We start from the raw sequence: 13,514 nt of genomic DNA on the forward strand, positions 1-13,514 counted from the left end.
TGCGACCGTAGCGTTCGCGCGGTTCCAGACTGAAGCACCTAGAACGGCTCGGCCACACCGACCGGCTAAAACGTGGAATCCGGTTTTATCAGACATGAAGAAACAACGGCATCTGAATCTGATGGCTATGAATAATCATTTGTAACGATGTATCGTTTTTATCAGTATTCACCACCGGAGGCGCTGCATCTCATTTTGCGCCAGAGGGCAGCAGGAATGATTGAGCGCGTGCGCACTGTATCTAGCGCATGTGCTGTTGCACTTCTGATGCATGTAAAGGTGCAGTCATTTGCGAGTGGAATCATTTATCGGCGAGAGCAGCGTATCTTTTCTCACCTGATGATGGCGGCCAGGTGAACCGCTGAAATATCGTGCTCAGATGACAGTTTGATCCGGCTGGAAACCCTACAAGAATTTTAAGTATCTGTTTCTTCTTAAAGTAGGCCATGTGTGAAATTCGAGTCGAATTATATGGGAATTTAATTGAAAAGTTCACATTTCAACACGTTTGTACTAACTACGACAAGATTTCATTCTGAAGTCAGTGTCGGCACGTAACCACACATTCGCAGTTATCTGACAAACACCTCGTTTACGGACCGATGTTTGCTGGAACGTTTTTGCTTCTATCATACACTAACGAAAAAAATAGCGACACCAAAAAATAATCAACGTAGGGTAATAAACCTTCGGCAGTATATTTGTCTAGGTAACATATTTAAGTTATTGTCATTGCAAGACTACAGGTTACTGTAAGCGCGAGATAAGCCATTGCAAATCTGAAAAGTTGGTACATTAATAACCCGTGTAACGGATGTTGAATGCAAACATGCAGACTGAAGTGTTGTGACTTGGCAAGACTGCCAAGTCACTATGATAGGAAGCCGAAAGGCACGCGCTTAAGTTCACGCAGGCTGGCGCGAGGTCTGGAACAGTTAAGGGAATTAATAGTAGCAAATAAAGTACGTAGTTGATATAATACTTAACTTTAATCCATAATTGGAGTACATCGCTCTTGACGGTACATGTTTTATAATTTCAATATTAACTGGTAATGGCGCCTTGCTAGGTCGTAGCAAATGACGTAGCTGAAGGCTATGCTAACTATCGTCTCGGCAAATGAGAGCGTATTTGTCAGTGAACCTTTCCTAGCAAAGTCGGCTGTACAACTGGGGCGAGTGCTAGGACGACTCTTTAGACCTGCCGTGTGGTGGCGCTCGGTCTGCAATCACTGACAGTGGCGACACGCGGGTCCGACGTATACTACCGGACCGCGGCCGATTTAAAGGCTACCACCTAGCAAGCGTAGTGTCTGGCGGTGACACCACACAGACGTGCATCCATTCTGTTGTACAGGTGTCGGATGTCAGTTTGTGGGCTGGACTTCCATGCCTGTTGCACTTGGTCGGTAAATACAAGGGCGGTTAATGCTGTTTGTGGATGACGCAGGAGTTATCGTCCGATGATGTCCCATATGTGCTCGATTGGAGACAGATCTGGCGATCGAGCAGGCCAAGGCAAACTGTCGACACTTTGTAGAGCATGCTGGGTTACAAAAGTGGTATCTGGGTGAGCGTTATCCTGTTGGAAAACACCTCCTGGAATGCTGTTAATGAATGGCAGCACAACAGATCGAATCACCACATAGACGTACAATTTTACAGTGAGAGTGCGTGAGATAACCACGAGAGTACTTCTGCTGTCATTCGATATGGCACCCCCAGTTATAGGTCCAGTGTGCCTAGCTCGCAGATAGGCTGGATGCAGGTCCTCAACTGGCATTCTTCTAACCAGCACACGGTCATCACTGGCTCCGAGGCAGAACCAGTTTTCATCAGGAAACACAGCAGGCCTTCACCCAACCCTCTACTCTGCTCTCGCTTGACACAACTGAACTCGCAAATGGTGATCGTTTGGAGTCAGTAGATTGCACACTACATGGTGACTGTCTCGGAGCTGTCCTAGAAGTAACCGATTTATAACAGTTCGTTGCGTCATTGTGGTGCCAACAGCTGCTGCAGATGCAATACGATGCGCCTGAGACACACGACGAACATGATGGTGTTCCCTCTTTGTGGTGCCACGTGGCAGTCTTCTTGCGACTGTAGCAATCATGTACAGTGGCTACATTCCTGACAAGTCTTTCTCCAATATCGCATAAGGAACATCCAGCTCCCCGTAGCCTTATTACATAGCCTCGTTAAAACTCATTGAGGAGTTCATATGACGTGTTTGTGGCTTTAAAGGCAATCTCGAGTAACATCAACTCACCAAGGCCAATCTCAAAGATAACTAACGCTCACGACCGTTACAGCGTGTATTGACAGCAAACCTGATTTGCAGCGTCGTAGTGGTGCTACTAGCGCCACTTTTATGTGACTGTCGCGAGTTTTGATCACACATCATCTTTCAGATGTAGAAACACGCCTACCAATTTGAGTTAATGACGCGCAACTCCTCCTATGTGTTACGATTTTGTACGTCAGTGTGTTATAGTTTCGTTCGCCGACATAGCTGAGTGGTCACCGCAGTTAATTGCCATGTGGAGGACCCAGGATCGATTCCCGGTACTGCCAGGAGATTTTCTTGGTGGAAGGACTGCAATGGGGTGGACACAGCCTGGTGACGCCAACTGAGGAGCTGATTCAACGATTCCAGGTCACGAAAGCAGACAATGACCGGAACAGCGATGTGTTGACCCCACGGCTCTTCACACCGCGTTCTACGACGGCACTGGCGGAGTATGTAATGGTGGTCGGTAGGTACCGATTGGCCCAACAGGGCTCGTGGTCGAAGTTGTAGTATCGTAGATTTTCAGGCATGTCAGTTTCCTCTATTAATTGTGATACACCCTGTATATTAGTTGGTGTTAAAAATTGTCCACATTGTTGCTTTCCAAAATTTATACGATTCCTTTTAAAAACAGGACGTGCAAAGACCGCGTTCGGGTTTCTGGCCCGTGACCTGCACCTGTCGAAAAATGGTCAACATGACCTCGCGAGAAGCTTCCTGGGCGCATACAGTAGAGATATCGATGTTTCAAAAAATGCGGACACGAGGAGTAGGTAGGTGGGCCGCGGGAGGGGGCAGCAGCGCAATTACCACATGCAAATACTCTCACTGCTCAGCGCCGCTCCTCGCCTTATCATCTGACTCCTGTAACGCAATTTTCGCGCAATGAAAAACCGGCGCGCGTCCGCGAGTAATTACCATAGCTTTGAATTGCCGATGACCCGCTTATTAGCAGCTGCTTGTGGCCTGGGCTCCGTGAGAACGAGCTGCTCCCAGAGCAGCCTGCTACCTGAGAGGAGAGACAGAGTCGCCACCGCTTAAAGCCCCGCGGGCACCACAGTCTTTATGCAAGCGGCACTCACCTGGACTTCTGAGACAGATGGGAGTGCTGTTTTGCTAATGCTAGATTTAACGTCTAGACTACACTGAAGTAATTAGAGACGGGTGAGCACCTCTCATGGAGAAGAATGAATGAAGGGCTGGAAACTGAGTATAGCCTTGTGTAAGGACAAATTTTCACATTGTCTAAAATATTTCAAGGGAAGTGTAGACAATATAACTCAGAGAAGGAATTGAGATTGAACGAGCTATGAGCATGATGACGTAAAGGAAACAGGTTGGCAAGATTATCCCTTTAAGTGACAAAATGGCCTATCCATCTCCAGGAATAGTAATAAAAAAACTGCTCAGTTTGTCATGTATTTCTAAGTCCACCATGACTTATGGGGTGATAAATATTCGTACCAATGAATCAGGAGAAGAAAAGTCTGCTGAAAAAGTTTTAAAAGATCTGCAGGACATTAGCATTGTCAATTTCTGTTAGTAAACATATGCACCAAGGGGGGAAACATTTCCCAAAGGATTAGGGTTCACAACCAACTTTAGACCAGGCATAGAAATCTAGATTTGCAGCTACTTCCGTATCAGAGTCAGTTTCACGACATTCATGCGTTGTTTCTTCAAGTGCAGGTTAACAGGCTATCCCACCAGGTGCACCTGCTACTACACGTGTCACTTTCTGGTCCGCTTGACACTGTATGACCCAGACCAGTATCAGTTACTGTAGCAGTGTTTGAAGACGTTGGAGATAGTAGCTACATCATCTGCGTCAGAGTCTCCTGCATACTCTTAATCTTCTGTAACCTCTTCCTACCGGTTTATTACACGATTAGCAAGAACTTCATCAGCCATGGAACTATACCTTCTCCATGTAGTCATTCTTATAGATCTAAAAGAAATATTCACGAATGTCAGTATAATTCCTCTAACTACACTCCTGGAAATTGAAATAAGAACACCGTGAATTCATTGTCCCAGGAAGGGGAAACTTTATTGACACATTCCTGGGGTCAGATACATCACATGATCACACTGACAGAACCACAGGCACATAGACACAGGCAACAGAGCATGCACAATGTCGGCACTAGTACAGTGTATATCCACCTTTCGCAGCAATGCAGGCTGCTATTCTCCCATGGAGACGATCGTAGAGATGCTGGATGTAGTCCTGTGGAACGGCTTGCCATGCCATTTCCACCTGGCGCCTCAGTTGGACCAGCGTTCGTGCTGGACGTGCAGACCGCGTGAGACGACGCTTCATCCAGTCCCAAACATGCTCAATGGGGGACAGATCCGGAGATCTTGCTGGCCAGGGTAGTTGACTTACACCTTCTAGAGCACGTTGGGTGGCACGGGATACATGCGGACGTGCATTGTCCTGTTGGAACAGCAAGTTCCCTTGCCGGTCTAGGAATGGTAGAACGATGGGTTCGATGACGGTTTGGATGTACCGTGCACTATTCAGTGTCCCCTCGACGATCACCAGTGGTGTACGGCCAGTGTAGGAGATCGCTCCCCACACCATGATGCCGGGTGTTGGCCCTGTGTGCCTCGGTCGTATGCAGTCCTGATTGTGGCGCTCACCTGCACGGCGCCAAACACGCATACGACCATCATTGGCACCAAGGCAGAAGCGACTGTCATCGCTGAAGACGACACGTCTCCATTCGTCCCTCCATTCACGCCTGTCGCGACACCACTGGAGGCGGGCTGCACGATGTTGGGGCGTGAGCGGAAGACGGCCTAACGGTGTGCGGGACCGCAGTCCAGCTTCATGGAGACGGTTGCGAATGGTCCTCGCCGATACCCCAGGAGCAACAGTGTCCCTAATTTGCTGGGAAGTGGCGGTGCGGTCCCCTACGGCACTGCGTAGGATCCTACGGTCTTGGCGTGCATCCGTGCGTCGCTGCGGTCCGGTCCCAGGTCGACGGGCACGTGCACCTTCCGCCGACCACTGGCGACAACATCGATGTATTGTGGAGACCTCACGCCCCACGTGTTGAGCAATTCGGCGGTACGTCCACCCGGCCTCCCGCATGCCCACTATACGCCCTCGCTCAGAGTCCGTCAACTGCACATACGGTTCACGTCCACGCTGTCGCGGCATGCTACCAGTGTTAAAGACTGCGATGGAGCTCCGTATGCCACGGCAAACTGGCTGACACTGACGGCGGCGGTGCACAAATGCTGCGCAGCTAGCGCCATTCGACGGCCAACTCCGCAGTTCCTGGTGTGTCCGCTGTGCCGTGCGTGTGATCATTGCTTGTACAGCCCTCTCGCAGTGTCCGGAGCAAGTATGGTGGGTCTGACACACCGGTGTCAATGTGTTCTTTTTTCCATTTCCAGGAGTGTATAAAAACCAGGCAAAAATGATCACATAATGTTACATTCACGTATATGCATAAACTACGGCGTTGCCGCAGTGGTAACGCCGGTTCCCTTCAGATCGCCGAAGTTCAGTGCACTCAGCCCCTGTGAGGCCAATTGAGGAGCTAGTTGTTAGAGAAGTAGCGGCACCCGTCACGAAAAATACCAACGGCCGAGAGAAGGCTGACTACATGCTCCACAATATCCGCAGCTGGAGACTCCTGAGAGCCAAGGATGGCACGGCGGCCAGTCGTTACCGTTGGTCCTTCAAGGACTTTTCGGAAAGTCTTTGTTTGTGAGTAAACTCCTTTCGTCATGTTGCACATTTGCAGTAACCAGCCTGTCAGCGGAAATAATATATGCTACGTCAGCGGTTAACCTCTGTGAATTAATTTGTCAAACAATATTGTCTGGAATCTTCATTCCTCATTAGAAGCAGCAGTTCACAGCATATAATCGGAAAACTGGATGTAACTGGGAACTGAATTCCCTCCACGACAATCTATTGTTGTAAGTTTATACGAATGAGTGATGTCTGTTCTTCATATAATTGTTTCGCTTCCATCGACATCGAGTGCACCTTCTTTAGTGCGAATGTGTAATTAAGACTGACCTTCTGCGGGAATCTCGAAGTAGCCAGCATGGAGGATATGGACAACGACTCCGGATAGGTGGGTCGGCCGAGACGTGCCAAGGTAGTCTGCGCAGTTGCAATAAACACTGTGTTCGGGTGGCGCAGTGGACAACGCAGCTGCCTAGTAAGCAGGCGATCCTGGGTTTGAATCCCCGTTCGGCACACATTTTCACTCGTCGCCGCTGACACTCCGCCTAAAGTCTCGATGCAGCTGACAACAATAGCCCCTTCCCTTTCCCTTTCTTTCTTCTCTCAACCTTTGCACCAAGGTCCATAAACAAAAACATGGTAAGGTAATGATGCCCAAGCTATGTTTTAAAAGCAGCTCTGTAATCCTGAGATTGAACAGGAAAGAGATCAAACTCATCACTCGACTGATGACCGGGCATGGGAATTTCAAAAAACACCTACACACAATGGGTATAACGGAAGATGACTCTAAATGTAGGATCTGTGATGAGGGTGAAGAAATGCATCACAGCTAATCTTCGAATGCGTGGCATTGGAGAGTAAAAGAAACAGAATCTTCGGGACAACTAGACCTGAAGAAATTGTGTTTAGCAAAAAACTGGTAGAGGGACTCCTTGCACTATTTAAGGGCACTGGTTGACTTTACTAGATATACAGGGAGCGATACCGCACAATAAACCTAGTTTCGGTGCGGGCAGTGGCGGGTCAGGCCTAAGCTGTTTTAGCTTCCCTGTTAAAATCAATCAATCAAAACAATCCCTCCACCTTCAATTTACATATTTGCTTACATGTACGGCACGGAAGAAAACAATCGTAAATTTGTCTACGCGCGTCTCCCGTAGTGATTTTATATTGCACAATTTAGGAATGCTAGTGTGAATTAAATTTACTGTCATTTATATCAGAAGACTGTCAGAAGAGTACATCCACAGTCAACAAACGCTAGCTGAACACAAAACGGGTTTTGATGTGCCTTACCATCGGTAAATATTCATACCATTACTCACTTGTTTGCAGATATCTCAAGCCTACAAACATAGAAATATTCAAATGGTATTCATACCTTTCAGAGAAACTACTGTGCATATATTAATATCAATGAAACAGATTGTTTGTAATAAATAATGTAATAAACAGCATTTAATACTAATGGTGTGTGTGTGTGTGTGTGTGTGTGTGTGTGTGTGTGTGTGTGTGTGTGTGTATGTATTTAGCAGTGTCACTTATATCTCGCAGAATACCGCACCACGAATTAATTATTACTATCTTGTCTAACAGTGGAAGGGGTAAGTCCGTGGCTGTACCGTAAATAGACGAAATTACGTGTATTTTGAATAATGTTTGCTACTGAAACACTGTCAGCACCCGGTAGCTGAGTGGTCAGCGCGACAGAATGCCAACCATAAGGGCTCGGGTTCGATTCCCGGCTGGGTCGGAGATTTTCTCCGCTCGGGGACTGGGTGTTGTGTTGTCCTAATCATTCTCATTTCATCCCCATCGACGCCCAAGTCGCCGAAATGGCGTCAAATAGAAAGACTTGCACCCGGCGAGAGGCCCTAATCACACGAAATTGTGTTGTTACTGAAACGCTTGTATGAATTATTAAGAAGCAATACAGCGGCGTTCGTTTCATTGTCAGACAGTAGATCTCACTGTTCCATTCCCTATTAGAAATACTGCTCCTCTTAATTTCAAAAGTGAGGTTGTGTCGTGTGGTATCACTTGTTCATTGTGAATGATTGCCAAAATGCCTCAACTATCTCTCCGTCTCCGTGTATGAGTGGTCAACGCGTCTTATTACCGTGCGAAGGGGCAGGTTCAAAGCTATGTACTGCGAGGGATTTTTCCTTGGTGCGAGGACTAGAAAGGGGTTCATTCAGCCTCGCGATGCCAATTAAGGAGCTACTTGAATGAAAGGTAGCGGCTCTAAGGTCCGGAAAGGCTACACCGCCGGGGAGAGCGGTGTGCTGACTCCACGGCCGTCCATACCGCATACGAATGACACCACGTGGAAGAGGATGACACGGTCGCCGGTCGGCATCGAGCGATTCTCTGGCCTGACCGCGGAGTCAAGTTTTGTTATCTTTGTCTGGGAGAGATTTTGGTGGACTCATAAAAAAGCAAAGGAAACAGCTTACAGCCGAGGGTGTAAAAATACAGGTTATTCCACGTATACCCGCATATAATATTTAACAAACTGTTGGATAAGAAGTCATTAGATAAGAATTGGACAGGTATGGCGTAAAAAATCGCCCGTGGCATTCCTTTTCAGAGGAACTATCCCGGCAAAGGATATAAGCGCTTTACAGAAATAGCGATAAACGTAAATCTGGATCATTGGTCCTGGCTCCGAAACCTGCCGCTAAAGAATGTGAGTGCCAGTGCCTTACGAACAGAGTAACCTCGCTCGGTTAGCAGAACACTGAGGAAACGCAGACGGCTGTAAACAAATCGGCAAACGCACTGCTGCATGATACACACCCTCAGTTATTTTAACCATTGAAATACTGAAGCAAGTAGTACTTTTTAAAAGGAAACGATGTACTCTTATTAAAGGCATTCCATTGCTCCTGAAAAATACAGCACAGTGTTACAAGGCTTGAGTGAGCTTACAGTAAAACACTTTGCAGAAATAACTCTGAGATTTGCTCCAAGTTACTCATTTTCACCTGTCTGTTGACAAGTTAATGTCGGGTTATGGGCTGTAACTTTGCTTTTCACACAGGTTTCTGTTCCTCATTTCCCAGCTATTTTTTTATAAACGTTTGACTTAACATTCACAAGTGTTACATTTCTGCACTTCCCTTTCCAAATGGAATCGAACGCTGTCAAAAATAGCATATAATTAGCATATCGATACATATAAAATATCCAAGTATTATCCACGCAGCAACACCTTCCTGTACCATCGTTTGCCGAAATCATTGCTTCTGTATTTCGAACCATTTGTGAAATATTCAGGGCATCCGTATTGCATGGGAGAGACTAAACGTCTGTTAAAAAGTTACTATTTTTCACGCACGATAACATGCCTATTTGTCAATAAAATTGGTTGGTTCAAACGGCTCTGAGCACTATGGGACTCAACTGCTGTGGTCATCAGTCCCCTAGAACTTAGAACTACTTAAACCTAACTAACCTAAGGACACCACACACATCCATGCCCGAGGCAGGATTCGAACCTGCGACCGTAGCAGTCGCACGGTTCCGGACTGCGCGCCTAGAACCGCGAGCCACCGCGGCCGGCAATAAAATTGGTCTTCAAAATAAAAATACAAGTACTTCAGATGGAAAAAAAGTTGTTTCCCACGTGAGAACAAAATGATAGAAAACAAAAAGCTGATAGAAAAGCTAGCTGTCGCTGACCTTCCCGTTTTCCGTTATTAACTTACCATTCATCCAGCGTCCTCGGCGAATCTTCCTGTCTAATCCCCAAACATTCGCGTTTCATCTAACGAGTTCCACTGTTTCACTCTTTGAAAGAGACTCTGACCCCCAAGGTTGGACATTCTGTCTTCGTAGTTCCTTGTGTGTCAGTCTATTGCCAGCTGGTAAGTAGAAGCTTTTGATATCGTTTTTTAACTGTAGCTCCGTATCTAGTTGAATCTTAAATGAATGTTTAGGATACAGCACGTACCGTTTTCCATCAGTATCTGTTTTACACGGGGGCGTTTTGAAAAGTAATGCTTACGAATTTTTTATTCTATTCTCCATATCGGTTGAGGTATTACATGCCATGCAAATTGCTCGGCCGACTTTCCCGCTTCTCTGATGTAATGTGCTACCCTCTGCCACTAGAGGGCATGTAATTGTGTCACGTAACTATGTCGGTGCGTGAGAAACAGCGTGCTGTAATCGAGTTTCTATCCCACACAAAACGTGCCTCGAATGGAGATCCACAGAAGAATGAAAGTTGTGCACGGTGATGGTTGTATCGGCATCAGTAATATGTGACGTTGTTGACGAAAGCAGGGTTCACCATATTCACCCTGACGCAAGAAACGTTCAAGACCATTCCGTCAGCAGGCAAACTCATGCTCATAGTGTTCTGGGATGTTCAAGGTGTGAAGCATTTGGAATTCATACCTGAGCCAAAAAACTACGCAAGGTACTAGGAGACGCTCAGAAAGCCGATAGCATGAATTTGAGGAGATTGTCCAAGCATGGAGCACCATCTCCTTCAGCATGAAAATGCCAGACGACACACGAGTGCTGTGTCATCTGCCACAATCCGACACCTCGCGTTCACTGTTATCGATCAGCCTCCATAAAATCCCGACTTGCTCCCATCCGAGTTTCCTCTATTTCCAAAACTTTAAGAACACCGTGGAGAACTTCAATGTGCTGTTGATGAAGCGGTGTGAGCAGAGGTGAGGTTGTGACTCCATCAACCACGTCCAATCTTCTACGGTGACGATATCAACAATCTGGTCTCTCTTTGGGAGAAACGTGTTCGTCATCAGGGTGACTATGTTGAGAAATACACTACTGCCCATTAAAATTGCTACACTATGAAGAAATGCTGATGATAAACGGGTATTCATTGGACAAATATATTATACTAGAACTGACATGTGATTACATTTTCGCACACTTTGGGTCCATAGATCCAGAGAAATCAGTAACCACATCAACCACCTCTGGCCGTAATAACGGCCTTGATACGCTTGGGCATTGAGTCAAACAGAGCTTGGATGGCGTGTACAGGTACAGCTGTCCATGGAGCTTCAACACGATACCGCAGTCCATCAAGAGTAGTGACTGGCGTATTGTGGCGAGCCAGTTGTTCGGCCAGCATTGACCAGACGTTTTCAGTTGGTGAGAGATCTGGAGAATGTGCTGACCAGGGCAGCAGTCGAACATTTTCTGCATCCAGAAAGCCCCGTACAGGACCTGCAACATGCGGTCGTGCATTATCCTGCTGAAATGTAGGGTTTCGCAGGGATCGAATGAAGGGTGGAGCCACGGGTCGTAACACATCTGAAATGTAACGTCCACTGTTCAAAGTGCCTGAATGCGAACAAGAGGTGACCGAGACGTGTAACCAATGGCAGCCTGTACCATCACGCCGGGTGATACGCCAGTATGGTGATGACGAATACATGCTTCCGATGTGCGTTCACCACGATGTCGCCAAACACGGATGCGACCATCATGATGCTGTAAACAGAACCTGGATTCATCCGAAAAAATGACGTTTAGCCATTCGTGCACCCAGGTTCGTCGTTGAGTACACCATCGCAGGCGCTCCTGTCTGTGATGCAGCGTCAAGGGTAACTGCATCCATAGTCCATGCTGCTGCAAACGTCGTCGAAGTGTTTGTGCAGATGGTTGTTGTCTTGCAAACGTCCCCATCTGTTGACTAAGGTATCGAGACGTGGCTGCACGATCCGTTACAGGCATGCGGACAAGATGCCTGTCATCTCGGCTGCTAGTGATTCTAAGCCGTTGGGATCCAGCACGACGTTCCGTATTACCCTCCTGAACCCACCGATTCCATATTCTGCTATCAGTCATTGGATCTCGATCAACGCGAGCAGCAATGTCGCGACACGATAAACCGCAGCCCGCCAGTGAAGCCGAGCGGTTCTAGGCGCTTCAGTCTGGAAATGCGCGACCGCTACGGTCGCAGGTTCGAATCCTGCCTCGGGCATGGATGTGTGTGATATCCTTAGGTTAGTTAGGTTTAAGTAGGTCTAAGTTCTAGGGGACTGATGACCTGAGCAGTTAAGTCCCATAGTGCTCTGAGCCATTTGAACCATTTTTTTGATAAACCGCAATCGAGATGGGCTAAAATCCGACCTTTATCAAAGTCGGAAACATGAAGGTAAGCATTTCTCCTACTTACACAAGGCATCACAACACCGTTTCACCAGGCAACGCCGGTCAACTGCTGTTTGTGTATGAGAAATCGGTTGGAAACTTTCCTCATATCAGCACGTTGTAGATGTCGCCACCGGCGCCAACCTTGTGTGAATGCTCTGAAAAGCTAATCATTTGCATATCACAGGATCTTCTTCCTGTCGGTTAAATTTCGCGTCTGTAGCACGTCATCTTCGTGGTGTAGCAATTTTAATTGCCAGTAGTGTAAATATGTAGACATGTAGAATATTGATAAAGTTTGTTTTATTTATCGAAAATTCGGAGGAATTACTTTTCAGCACGCCCTCGTATTATCTATGGAAATCAAATACTTATGCAGATGTGCTGTTTGAGACTTTCCCGACGTAGTAACTGCTTCATTGGTTCACGGTCATTACGTCGTATAATGTGAAAGCTGCACGGTGTTTTTACGAGGCGGCTGCTCATCATCTTTAGGTGCCTACTGACGTGTTGCTGCAGTGAATCGCTAATATATGCGCTGGCTCGCTAGAAAAGTGCAGAAGCTAACTACATGGCGCTAATTTTTCGTACAGTGTGACTGCAGAATTAAATATTTTTCTTTAGGGAAAGTCAGATATGTTGGGAGTAATACAGCGATTCGTTGGGGTGATGAAAGACGTTCTATTTCCACTAAACCATCCAAGCGGAGCCGATTAATCTTGTATGAATCTGTGTGGAGCTCTATCAACTTAAACCCAGAATCCGAGTCACAGGCCGACAGAAGCTGGCTTTTGCTATTCGAGATTGATCCTGCCCGCGCTGTAATCTAATGCCAGGCGACATCTTACTTCAATTCGATTTCATGTCGTGCATATCCAGAATTGGATCAGAAATTTTTCCTTCAGACGTAGCAAAAAATCAGATAACCAATTATTTTCCAGATATTTATCAAAGGAAGGAGAATTTCGATGTTTAAGCCAGTTTGTGGCGGCGCCTGGCAGAGACAGACGCCGCGGAGACGCGAACAGAGATTGAACTCGCTGAGCTGCGTGCCACCCGCGGAAAAAAAGGAGGCAAGGCCGCGTAATTGTTCTCGTACTCTCAGCCAGCCGTGAATGAATGTCACTGTAAAATTTCTCGCAACAGGGCGCAGCTGCTACAAGGACACGTGTCGAAATGAAAAATTCTGCGGAGAGTGTCACGAAACACAGCACCGTCTTGAAATTCACCTACACGACGTTTCATCAGCAACCGTTAACATCTGGTGATATGAAATGGAAAATTCGGTAGCAAAGATTACACGAACATGTGTACAATTTTCCATACGTATTGTATACTATGCATAACGAAAGCTTAACAAAGTTAA

General features: G+C 46.7%; 1 protein-coding gene across 8 annotated transcripts in view; it reads right to left on the bottom strand.

Moving 5' to 3' along the window:
* LOC124721404 (protein O-linked-mannose beta-1,2-N-acetylglucosaminyltransferase 1-like) overlaps window positions 1-13,514 on the bottom strand; it is a 2,183,308-nt gene that overhangs the window by 455,382 nt on the left and 1,714,412 nt on the right. The window lies entirely within an intron of this gene.

The sequence above is a fragment of the Schistocerca piceifrons genome, chromosome X (genome assembly GCF_021461385.2).
Source record: "Schistocerca piceifrons isolate TAMUIC-IGC-003096 chromosome X, iqSchPice1.1, whole genome shotgun sequence".
Lineage (NCBI taxonomy): Eukaryota > Metazoa > Arthropoda > Insecta > Orthoptera > Acrididae > Schistocerca > Schistocerca piceifrons.